Genomic DNA, 12757 nt, shown 5'->3' on the forward strand with positions numbered 1-12757 from the left:
TTTTATTAGTATGCTTACTGTTTGATTTGCAATTTTATAATTTCCTGATGCTGTCCTTTTTGTCCCTGCCCTTTCCCCAGAACTTTCCTCACTCCTCCTTTCATTAAATGTCAATTTTTCCCCAAACCTGCCTTCCCTCGAGAAACTTCCCTGTCAATTTTGTATTTCTCCAGACTCTATTAGTTCACTGAAGCTGTTTTCCTCCCTTGAAATTCTTTATTGGTATATACATTGTATTCCCCGCCTTGTTTTTCACTCTCAGTTCTCCTGATTAGTTAAAGACTGTATCCCTCCCTTGAGACCTGCCCCTGTATATAAGTTGTTGTTTGCCCCCAGTTTGGGGTCCTGGGACACCGAGAGGGAAGTTTTAACATTGAATAAAGGTAGTAGGATGTTCCACGCCAGGACCCATGGGGCTGCTCTTTTGTTTCCGTGCTGAACTTCCACTGGTAGCTGGGATTTTGTGGGGTTCAGAAGGGGGATGTCACACCCCTGTCTGTCATCATCTAGCTGGGACAAGCAGCAATCTGCCATGCCACTGGGACCTTCCTACTGACCCCACTTTGGGGCTCTGCAGACACAGTGTTCAGAAGAACCATCCCTTTGCACTGAGCCTCATTAAACCAATGCCCAAAGACAGCTCTTTGATTTGCTGTAGGTTTGCTTCCTCCAAAAACAAATGGGCCACAGGGAAATGTCCACTTGCCTGATGTATAATGCAAGCACTTAGAGCAGGACTCTGGATGCTAAGAAGGACCCTGAATACTTGGTATACAGATACTCATGCATGAGATGGCAAAGCCAGAAGCAGTACCCATCACTCTTGGCTGAAGTAGCAGAAGCAAATGCCTGCATGGGAGAAGGAGATTTCAGCAGCCACAATCTTGTTTGGCTCGACTCTCCAATCTCTTCCACAATATTCTCAGTGTTTCCAGGAGCGTTTTCTCCTGCTCAAAAACAAAACAAGAAAGGAATAACCCATCAAGCACCTCTTGACCTGCCCCATGGGTCTGAGAGAGGAAGAAGAAAAGAAAGACACTGAGGAGCTCAAACATGTTCAGAGAAGGGAACAGAGCTGGGAGAGGCTCTGGAGCACAACTCTGATGAGGAGCAGCAGACGGAGCTGGGAGTGGCTCAGCCTGGAGAAAAGGAGGCTCAGCAGGGACCTGCTGGCTCTGCACAACTCCCTGATGGGAGGCTGCAACTAGAGGCTGTTCAGGCTCTGCTCCCAGGGGACGAGGGGAAACAGCCCCGAATTGTGCTGGGGAAGGGCTGTAAAGCCCTAGTACAGCCTGCCCAGGGCAGCAGTGGAGTCACTGTCTCCGGTGGGGAGTTAGAAGACCTATAGGTGTGGTACCTGGGGACATAGGTTAGAGTAGCAGTGCTGAGTTAATGACTGACTTGATGATCTTAAAGGTCTTTTCCAGCCTTAATGATTTCATGTTCTGTGAATCTATGGTTCTGTGAAGCAGTGGAGCTTTCTTGGTCATAGCTCTGATTAACACCAACACCATGGGGACTGAACTGTCACCTCCTGCTCTCAGCACCACCATGGCTGTTTCCAGACACCCCACCCAGCAGCGTGGTGTCCAACCCACCCAGCCCAAGGCCTTCAGTTATGCTGCTGTGAAACCACATGAAGAGCTAAGTTATTCTCCTCAGGGTGGTTTTTTTTCTTAAAATAGGTAACTTCCCTTGAAAGATAACTGTACAAATTGGCACAGTTTGCTCCAGAGTTTGGAAAAAAGAGCAAGAAAAGCACAGTCCATTCTTCTGATAAACACCACTAATGTGACTGACATGCACACAGAGAAGAACAGTGCTGCCCCCAAACCTGTAAACAAAGTTATTGTGAGTGATATGTTTCAAATAAGCAAATATTAGAGATTTCTGTAAAAGAAAGGAGTAAACTCTAACAACACAAAACTGTTGGCACTCAAACCCATCTAAACACACACTGTCCTCCTGCAGCTGCATCAGAGCTGCCTGCAGACATGTCCAAGTCTTCAGGAGCTGGATCTCACCCTCCTGCACTGAAAGAACAGATCCAGGAACCTGCTCACTTGCACCTGTAATGCCTGATGAGGCTTTCCTAATTCCAGCTGAATGATAAATGCAAATACCTCAAAATGCAGATGTCATTTTCTAATAAATTCAATTCAGCAGCCACGGTATATCTGGAAAAAAAGGTGAATTTGGAAAGAAAATGGGTAAAATGATGCTACAAATTTCCTCAGGGGCTGAGTTTATCAATGGCAAGACTGAATACATTGATCCCACAGGTGCTGGAGTATTTGATGCTTTGTTACTTGGGATAACAATAGAAATCACAACACAGAATCCATGAAGTGGAAGCAAATTTTATACATTATGAAAAAGAATTAAATTTAGAGAGAGAAAAATTAAGAACCTTTCAAAAATCATAATAAAAAACCCTTTTTACAGTCATAAGGGGGAAATAAAAAAACTCTGACTTGATTTAATTCAGATTAAAACTATCACCTGTAGTCTAATGCTATGTCAAATCCCTGCTGGCACTATCTTTTGTGCCCTCTGCTGTTGGTAGCTTCTTGCTGAGCCCTCTCTTCCATCAGTTTGGGTGCTTGCTGTTCTTTCCCTGCCCACCACAGGATCCAGCTCAGAAAATCTCATGTCTTTGGTAGGAAAAAATCTGAATGCAGTGCACAAATCTCATTTTAATTCATCACAAGCTCCCTACTGGAGCCATGCCCAAAGCTCCCTACTTTCCACGTTGTTTCACATGTCCTATAGTCATCCTGCCTGTACCTAACCTGGTAAATGAGGATGAGTGAGGGAGGAGAGCTGAGCTGGAGCAAGATCCAAGCAGTGGGAATCAGTTTGCAGGTCTGAGGGCTGAAGTTTGCTTTGCTCCTTCTCAGTGACTACAGGTAGCACTGACAGCATTCTGCAGTCTCTCCACAGAGCTACACACTAGGAACTGGACACGTGTGACTTTGGAGCTTTCATGCTAAGGCTGCATGGGAGCATCCATGTTAAGGTGGTTTTTGATTGGTTTGTTTTGATTTTACGGAATGGGCTGAGTTCAGATTGCAGGTTAGAGGAGGGGATTCTCCCCCTCTACACCGCCCTTGTGAGATCCCACCTGCAGAGCTGCCTTCAGCTCTGGGTCCTCAGTGTAAGAAATATGTGCCCCAGCTCAAACAGGTCCACAGGAGACCATGGAGATGCTTCAAGGAGTGGAGCCCCTCTGCTCTGGAGCCAGGCTGGGAGAGCTGGGGCTGAAAAGCTCCAGGAAGACCTCAGAGTCCCTTCCAGTGCCTAAAGGGGGAATACAAAAGAGAGGCAGGACAACTTTTTACATGGGCAAACAGTGGCAGGACAAAGGCAATGTTTTTAAACTAAGCTGGGAAAGATTTAGATTGGGTATTAGGAGGAAATTGCTCCCTGTGAGGGTGGTGAGGCCCCTGCACAGGTTGCCCAAAGAAGCTGTGGCTGCCTCATCTCTGGAAGTGTTCAGATTGGATGGGGCTTGGAGCAACCATGTCCCACGTGGCAGGAACCTACTGCATCATGGAATGAGATGAGCTTTAAGGTCCTTTCCAACTCAAACTCTTCTGTGTTCTGTGATTCTACACCCTGGCACTGGTACTGCAAACAGCTGATAGCATTTTGGGTCACAGACAGGCTTTCCTGTGAGCAGGTACCCTTTGGGACCACTCCTTGTATGCCTGAGAAATTACCCTTTCTGAACTCAGAGGAGCTCCTGGAGGTCACCAGGTTTCCTTGTACGTGAGCTGGTGCAAGCATCTGTGTTTCTTACTGGAATGGCCAGTCTGAGCAGCTGAACAGACCTGACCCTAGAGCTGCAAGAACTCCTGTTTAGCATGCAGATCTCCCTGAAGGCAACACTGGCTGGGGGCCTGCTATGTGGGCTCTTTGTAGAGCACTGCCTTCTCTCCAGAGGGGTATTTGAACTTCATCACCCATCCAAGGGCTTTAAATCAACCAAACAGACCACCTGAACCACCCCAGGGAAAGGCTGGATCATCTGGGCTTCACTCTCACCCTCCAGCATCCAAACCCTGATGTTTCTCCAGCAGGTTAGGTCCAACAGGTGAGAGGGAACAAACAAACGAATGGAAAAATACAGAACAGATGGGAAAATCATATCCAGTTAGCTCCCAGACTGCACTTTCAGGAACCTTCCTTCTGGCAAAGGTGTGCTGTGACATTAACTTGACCTCTCTGCTTAAAGGACGGCCAAGGGCTCCTGCTTTCAGCTGGGGTATCTGGTCATACTGGCACAGTCCTGCATTCCTGCAGGGGCCTGACTGTAACTCAACACTGCCCATGTCAGACTGTCCACACCCTGCAGCAGCCTGCCTTTGGAAGCAGGATCCAAGCCATGGCAGAGCCAGGTGCCCCATGAATGGCCCCTTGGGGGGGCAGGCAGCAGCAGCAGGAGGGCATTGCTTGGATGGAGACAGGTTTTAAACAACAGACAGGTTTTCCAAGATTTTTCCAAACAAGAGCTGTGGCTTTCCTGGGAACACCATTCCGTGGAGATGCCCACAACTTGAGGCCAAAGCTGAACAGGAGCAGACAGGAATGGGGCCAGGGAGATGCTCTGAGGGTTGAAGTCCTTCTGCTCTGGAGAAAGGCTGGGAGAGTTGGGGGTGTTCACCTGGAGAAAAGAAGGTTCCTGGGAGATTTTAGAGCCTCTTCCAGTGCCTTAAAGGAGCCCCAAGAGAGCTGGAGAGGGACTTTGGACAAGGGCCTGGAGTGACAGGACAAGGGGTGCTGGCTTTAAGCTGAAAAAGGGTGACTAGAGATTGGGTACTAGGAAGAAATTCTTGGTTGTGAGGGAGGTGGGACCCTGGCACAGGTTGCCCAGGGCAACTGTGACTACCCCTGGATCCCTGGAAGAGTCCAAGGCCAGGCTGGATAGGGCTTGGAGCAACCAAGTGTAAGTTGTGATTTGCTCCATCCTTCCTCAGACTTTCTCCAAGGGATCAACACACTACACCTGAATGCTCCACCAGCAGCTAAGCCAAGAGAAAACTGTCCGGGGGGCACCAGGGAGGGGATTGTCCTGCTGTGCTCTGCACTGGGGTGGCCTCAACTCAAATCCTATGTGCAATATAAAAAACACATTAAGCCATTGGAGAGCATCCAAAGGAGGCCATGAGGATGGGGAAGGGCCTGGAGGGGCCATATGAGGAGCAGCTGAGGGTACTTGGTGTGTTGAGTGTGCAGCAGAACTGAGGGGAGACCTCCTTGAGCTCTTCACCATCCTCCTGAGAGGTAGCACAGGGGCAGCTCAGGATTGCATATATAACTTCTAGGTGCCTCCGTTTGCACACAGGAATCTTCCTCCCATGTATGTCTTGCATTAGACAAAATAAAGGTTTAGGCTCATCTCTTTAAAGCACTTGCAGGCTGCTCACTGTTGAAGACTGTCACTACTGAGCTGCACATCTGCACTCACAGCTCTTCCAGTGGCAATGCCATGGCTTGTTGGAGTGGTGCAGGCTAGGGGCCAGCTAATGGAAGGGAGCTGGTGTATAGTTAATTAATTGAGCTCATTTTAGGTATTTTACTTTTGCTTCTACCTTCAGTGCTCCAAACCACACCTCTCTTCCAGGGCACCTACATTTAATGTCTGCAGCTAGGTAGTGTGAATATGCCTGAGGCCACTTCTGCTCACCATAAGAGGCTGGCAGGGATACAGCTCCAGATACTTGGAGGAGAGTACAGAGAACACAGTGATCAAAAATCCCTCACAGTTAAACAGATTCCTATTTGCCAAGGGCTCGGATGCTGTCACTGTGGAGCAGAGCTTGGAGGACAAACTGCTGAAATGAGAACTAGCAGGGCACACTGGTGGGCATGACTAGCTATGAGGAAAAACCATTTTGCTTGCTGATGGTCATTTTCTCCTGCTGCTCTTAACTCCTTTTGGGGGTCTCTAAAGCACACTACAAAGTCCTATTTAACAACCAGAATCAAACACAGGAACACTGAAATGATCCCCAGATTTAACATGGCAAATATGACACAGATACTATGACCTCCCTAACCCCATCTGGGAAAGAATAAACAGGTTGTGCCATGACTGGTGGCACCATAAGCAGGTGGCAAAACTTTAGGTGACAGCTCAGTTGCAACTCAGCTCACTTGCAGGGGATGTGCATCAACACTGCCTGATTCAAAGAGCCAAGAAAGGAAATAAGAGCTGGCAAGACTCTTCCAATGAACTCTTGCTTATTATTTCCCGAAAATAACATCAACTTTTTCCACTCTTTTCCTCCAAAAACCAACCACCTTCTTAAGTAGATATGTTCTCTCTCTCTTCCTTCACTTTGACTCACCCAGGTCTCTGAGCATGTGCCACATGATTAAAAACGCCTCATCACGAAGCCCCACAGCGATACCAAACGGGCAACGTATGCAATCCAGTCAGCTTATGAATAACTTGGAGGTTGAAACTTATTTACACAATGTCCTTGAACAAATAAAATCCAGGGGCAGAGCTCTTGGAGTCTTTGAGAGCAAAGGTCCACAGAGGGCTGTAAATATCAATCCTTTGCCATTTCAGTATTTCTACCAATTTGTGACTTTATACCCTCCCTTATCCTGAATCCTACGTTCACTCTGAAATGGGAAATCAACCCAACAAGCCTAAAAATGGAAATGTGTATAGGATGACAATATTGAATCACTTATTCTCTGAATATTCTTTTATCAAGTCCTGAAAGCAAGTCCACAAAAACCTCCCACATGCTGCCTAACAAAGCACGAACAATGCAGTGCTCCTCTCCAGTCATCAGCCCTTCTCTCTGAATGCATGATGTGGATCCACGCACACATCACTGAGTGCTGGCTCACATTACAGACTGCTGGGACAAGCTGGGTCCTTACACAGCTTCTGAATCACACGAAGACTGTGACACAATTAACTGCTCAGCCAACTGGAAGCTAAATCTTGCAAGTAAAAGAAATCCTAATCTTCTAGACTACAAATATAGCTGTTAGGTTCCACCAGCTGCTGAGGTAGGAAAGAGATTCAAGAAGGGAATTCTGTACTTGTAAATAAATTCTTGTTACTGATGATGGGCTCCAAACGTATTGAACCTCTGATCATTTTGCTGGAAGGCTCTAGGTTTTCTCACCAGCAAGAAAAAGAAGGTAGAAAGGTCTTCTCATGTTGAAAGAGACAATCAGAAGCTCATTCTGCTTGGAATATATCTGATTAAAAGTCAAGGTTGAGGCACAAACATGAAACTTCATTTTCCAGATACACATCCCGTCATCTGCTAAATTACTTCTCTGAGGTTAATGTGCGCTGGAGAGCTAAGACAGTGGGAAACATCTAGATGCAATACAGAGATGGAGGACCTGAAGAGAAGTAGAGACTTCAAAAGAAACAGTGTTTTGTTTTTCCTGCACAAATGCTCACTTTTTCATATGTTAGAAGACACCTAGTATCCAGATAGAGATACTAAAAATCTGACTGGATGTAGCCCTGGGCAAAAATGCTCTAGCTGACTGTGCATTGACCAGGGGGGCTTGGCTAGCTGATCTCATCCTTCCCACCTCATTCCCCTCTGTAGTTATACAAGAGACAACATGGGACAAAGCTGTGCCAGGGGAGGGTTAGGTTGGATATCAGGAAAAGTTCTTCTCCCAGAGGGTGCTGGGCACTGCCCAGGCTCCCCAGGGAATCACAGCCCCGAGGCTGCCAGAGCTCCAGGAGCATTTGGACAATGCTCTCAGGGGTGCCCAGGATGGGATTGTTGGGGGGTCTCTGCAGGGCCAAGGAGCTGGACTGGATGATCCCTGTGGGTCCCTTCCAGCTCAGGATGTTCTATCAAACATGGATCAGAGGCCCTCTGAAACACTCATGTGGCAGACAGATGATCTTTCCTGAGAGCAAATGATACCTTTCAGGCAGAGAAGCTGCACAGGTGTAATGACAGACATCCTCTGTCTACAAACCTCTCTGCTTTGCAACACAGACCTCCCAGAGCAGTGGGACAGCAGGGCTTGAAAGGATTACAGAAACATGCTAACAGTATGACCTCGGGCAGTGTCATTTGAGGTGTCTATCGCTGCACCACGAGATTCACAGAGATTTAATCACATGACTGGCTTAGTCATCCAGGTAGTTTTCAGGGCCTATGATGGGCTGAGGAAGCAGACTGAATCAGGTGCAGAGGCTCTTGCAGCATAAAGAAAACCACAATAAATGCACCAGGAATGCACTGCAGAAAGTTTGCTACTCTTGTCAGACCTGGAGAAGTGAGAAGGCCCAGTACTACACAATAGAAGTGAACCTTGTGCAGGTGAATAATTTTTTTTTTCCCTCACAACTCTGTCCATTCTGCTGTGCTCACATGAATCTGCTGATTCTGAAACATCACCATGAGGATTTCCATGGATAGGACTCAAAGAAGCTGTGGCTGCCCCATTCCTAGAAGTGTTCAAGGCCTGGTTGGAGGGGGCTGAGAGCAACCTGGTTTAGTGGAAGATGCTCCTGCCCATGGCAGGGGTTTGGAACAAGATGGGCTTTAAGGTCCCTTTCAACCCAAACTATTCTGTGATTCTATATCTGGGTTAAGGACAGCACTGGAGATTGCTGACTGTGAAGCACTTCCAGCAGAGGCTGACCCATGTCAAACTCTGCATACACAATTACAGGCCCATCAGAGTTGGGCAAGCCACCACTAACTTACCTTTGGGTACTTCACAGTCCCTGATGACAGACACTCCAGGCATGCTTCTTCTGAACTCCCATTCTTGCTGTGACAGGACACAGGCCCTTTGGAAATGACTCCTGATTCCCCTCAGCCGGGGCATTGCACAGACCTCCTGCTCCTGTGGGGCTCAAAGCTGGCACTGTGGGTTTTCTAAATCCACAGCTACGCAAAGAGCTCCACCTCTTGCCTTGTCCCAGCGGGCACATGTGCTCTGCCACCCATAGCACATCCTGCAGACTGGATGGCAATCTATTCTTCCAGCATGTGGGAGGCCCACGCCTCTCTGCCATCTGCCACCTTTCATTTCTTGTTGCTTCTGAAGCAACCTGAAAAATAACTCGGATTAAATTTAATGAAGCAGGAAACCCTCTGAGTAAATTTATTTCCCAAATAATCTGCTTACTGCTCCATCACTCTTGCTGTGTGTGACAGACATCCATCTTATCCCTCCTTCTGAATCCATTCATTTGCTCCTGTTTTGGCTCTAATGAGTGGACTGCCCAGTTTCCACAAGAACAGCTAGGAAGTGGGAAATGGGGGGGAATCTAGAAAGGATTTTTAGATAATAAGGTATAGCAACAAACAGGAATTCTTAAGAAAATATGAATTCTACCCTACTAGGCAAAAGCTTACATGAGTCTAATGGATGACAAAAAAAATCCCTGTGTGTCCCTGTCTGCAGGGAGGGCTCCAAGCAGGGATCAGGCTCTGCCCCAGGGCCCAGCAATGGCACAAGAGACAAAGGCAGAAACTGATGCACAGGAAGTTTCACCTGAACACGAGGAAGAACTTTCCTGTGCACTGAGCAAGCACTGAAGAGGCTGCCCAGAGAGGGAGTGGACTCTCCCTCACTGGAGATATTCCAGAACCATCTGGACACAATCCTGTGTCACGTGCTCCAGGATGACCCTGCTTGAGCAGGGAGGTGAGACCAGATGAGCCACTGTGGGCCCTTCCAGCATGAACTGTGATTTGTGTGTGAAAACTTCCTTTTTCTAAGCAAGTGAATATTCCCTGAAGCTAGCTAGCACTAGATTAAACTGTGTGAAAAGTGATCACTGCACCTTTTCTCCCTAGTCTGTATTCTGATAACATCTTTAACCATAGCAGAAAAATAAGCCAACACTGTTACTTTGCAACATGATCCATTTCTACAATGAAAAATCATTGCTATTTTTTTATCTGTAGCAGATCTAATAAATTAGCATCCTCTTCAGTAAATTAAATTGGCTGCTAAATAAATTTGAATTACTAAGTAATCTTGAATTACTCTTCCTGCCTATGTGCTTCGAAAAACAGCCACACATTTTGTGTACCTGTCCCTCTGCCTTCAACTGGCTGTGCTAATTCCATCAGATAGCTCAGGCAGCTCTGGAGGATTTAGGAAGTTACAACATCCTAGCTCACTGCAAAGGCTGTTCACATCTGTCTCTTGATTCTTGGGCAGGGCATCATTATTGACAGCAAGGTCTCCTCTGCACTGAAGGTTTCATGCTGGCGTTCCCACCCGGACCCAGGGGGTGCTCCATGACACAGTGGAGCACTGGCACTAAGGGATCCATGTCTCAGGAATGAAGAACAGAAACAGCTGCTGGATGGGGAGAAAGTGGGAGGAACAGCTGTTGGCATAAAGTGACACAGCCTCATGGAGCTGCCATGAAAAATGTCATTTCAAGGGCAAAATCTGATGTATTGCAATGAAGCCAATAATTAAAATATAGAGACCCACATTGCTTCACCCCCAAAAAAGGGCTTTGGTCAAGGCAAAGAGAATTTTGCAAGTTCCCAGTAGTGCCTTTCATGTTTACAGAGTACACTGCATGATCACTGTGCATGGAAGAAAAATTCCTGAAGTATTTCCTATTGCTCTAGATAAATGTCTGCAGAGCTCCTGTACTGAACTGGGCCAGACCCTTAGCTGGGAAAACTGGCAAAACACTGCTGTGTGAGGGGAAAGTGGGAGATTTGTAACAACTGAAGAGCTGCACAATAATTTCTTGAAGAAATGATTCCTGTTTCTACAGGAGGGAGTAATTTATATAATAGCTACACACACATGCATAGATGCTAATGCCAACATTTACATCTTTCTCGTGTAACATATACACCACACAAGTCACAGAGCTCTCTCTGGAAGCCTGCATAATGTTGAAATAAGCAGCGCAAAAAATAGCAAGACTTCCTCCCACCTCTTCCCCCTCCAAGTTCACGGACCATGCATTTCATCAGGATTCACTGTATCAGCCAGGATTAACCACCTTAGCCAAGAACTCTACCTTGGGTTGAGTCTGACAGTCATTTTAAGTCTCCTACCTGAACTTTTGTGTAGCCTGACAGATGCTGAGATTGTCCCACCTCCTTTCCTGAGCATTCCTTAGTTTCTGACACAACAGCTGCGCTTCTGCAATGGAGGGACTTCTGATCATGGTGGCCATCCCTTTTTCTGGCTTCTGTGCCAAAGAAGACATGGTTCAGCTTCTCCATACCTATCCAGCTCTTCTTGAGTATACTCCAGTTGTTTGCCAACATTACTGGGGGAAGAAGAAGAGGGTGCCAGGGACAGTTCGCTTTTCCTCTCCTTCCTGGCTTCTTCCACATCTGGGTTTTGTTTCATTAGAACAAGCATGATGATAATGGGAGATACACAACCCAGACTTCTTCCATTATGGTGGTGAGACACCAGGAGCTGGTCATGCCTGTTGATGTACTCACAGGGAAGAAGCCAAATGGACCAAACCATGGACCAAATGCCACTGGTCAGAACTCCCAGCTGCCAGCATGCACAGGAGGACTGGTGCCAGGAATCAAACCACTGGGGATGTCACTGCCAGATTTTCTAAAGTAGCATGTCCTACAAACCTTCCACAGTTCTAAAGATGAAAACAGCAGAAACAGTGAGCAGCAGAAACATTTTAGGCAGCAGAAAAATACAAGATCATCTAGCACAGTTCTGTATGGTCTTAAAATAGCAGCATCTCTCCTCTTTTTTTTGTTATGGAGCTGCAGATTAATTGATCTTTAACTTTCCTTCTGTTAGAATGTTCCAGTTGATGTCTTTCCTGAAATGGTAAGTTCTTCCTCTTTCTAATTCAAAGAAAAGTTAGGATTTCCCTCCCCAAATGAAGAGAATGTGTTATCCTTTAGGAGTGTTTGGATGCTAAATCCACAGTCTCAGCGTCTAGAAAATCAAAGTGAGACAAGGTAACATCAGTCACCTGAAACATAGGATCAGCAGGACCAGTGTTGGCTTCTTTCTGGTCTTGGAAGTCCCTGCTGGGATTCTGAAAATAATTCTAGCTGAACTCTGTAGGGATCCCTTGGAGATTCTTTGTGGGCTGTTCCTTGGTGACTCTGCCCCCTGGTTACTCAGAGATGGGCAGCCCAAAGACCAATAAATGCATTTCTACTGACTAAGCTCAGGAGAAGGGGTTGGACAAATGTCTATTTAGTGCCCAGTGTCCAGGGTAACAGCCAAAATGCCAACTGGGACGAGGGCCAGCCTGTGAGGGGGCTGGCAGGCCATCCCCTGAAGGCAGGGTCTGTCTGGAACGGGATTGCATTTCCTAACCTTTTCTCGAGGGATGTTTACAAAAACCTAAAAGGAGCAGAGATCACACCCAGACATCTGCTGCCTCTGTGTGTATTTTTGGCCTCACCCTGTCACAGAAATAACCCTAAAATTCTTCACTTTGCTCCCAAAAGTGAGACATTTCCCCTGCTTTGCTACAGTGAATGGTCTGAGACAAGTTACAGTGTTCCTGTAACCCCCTATTCTCTTTAGAAGCTGATCCTCAGCTTTTAGTTCTCCAAGACTGATGCTGTGAAGCAAGTTTTGCTCTAGAAGCACTGTGGTACTTCCCATGCCCTTTTGCCTTGTCTTTTATTCACTCCTGAGCTCACAGCTGTGCTGGATACTTCTGTAAGCAGTTTGCTGCCTACAAGCCTGGGCCTGGCCCTGCTGCTCTACATTTAGGTGGCCAATCAGCAGAGATACCGTATTCCCAGTCCAGTCACCC

The sequence above is a fragment of the Onychostruthus taczanowskii genome, unplaced genomic scaffold (genome assembly GCF_017590055.1).
Source record: "Onychostruthus taczanowskii isolate IOZ18803 unplaced genomic scaffold, ASM1759005v1 scaffold10, whole genome shotgun sequence".
Lineage (NCBI taxonomy): Eukaryota > Metazoa > Chordata > Aves > Passeriformes > Passeridae > Onychostruthus > Onychostruthus taczanowskii.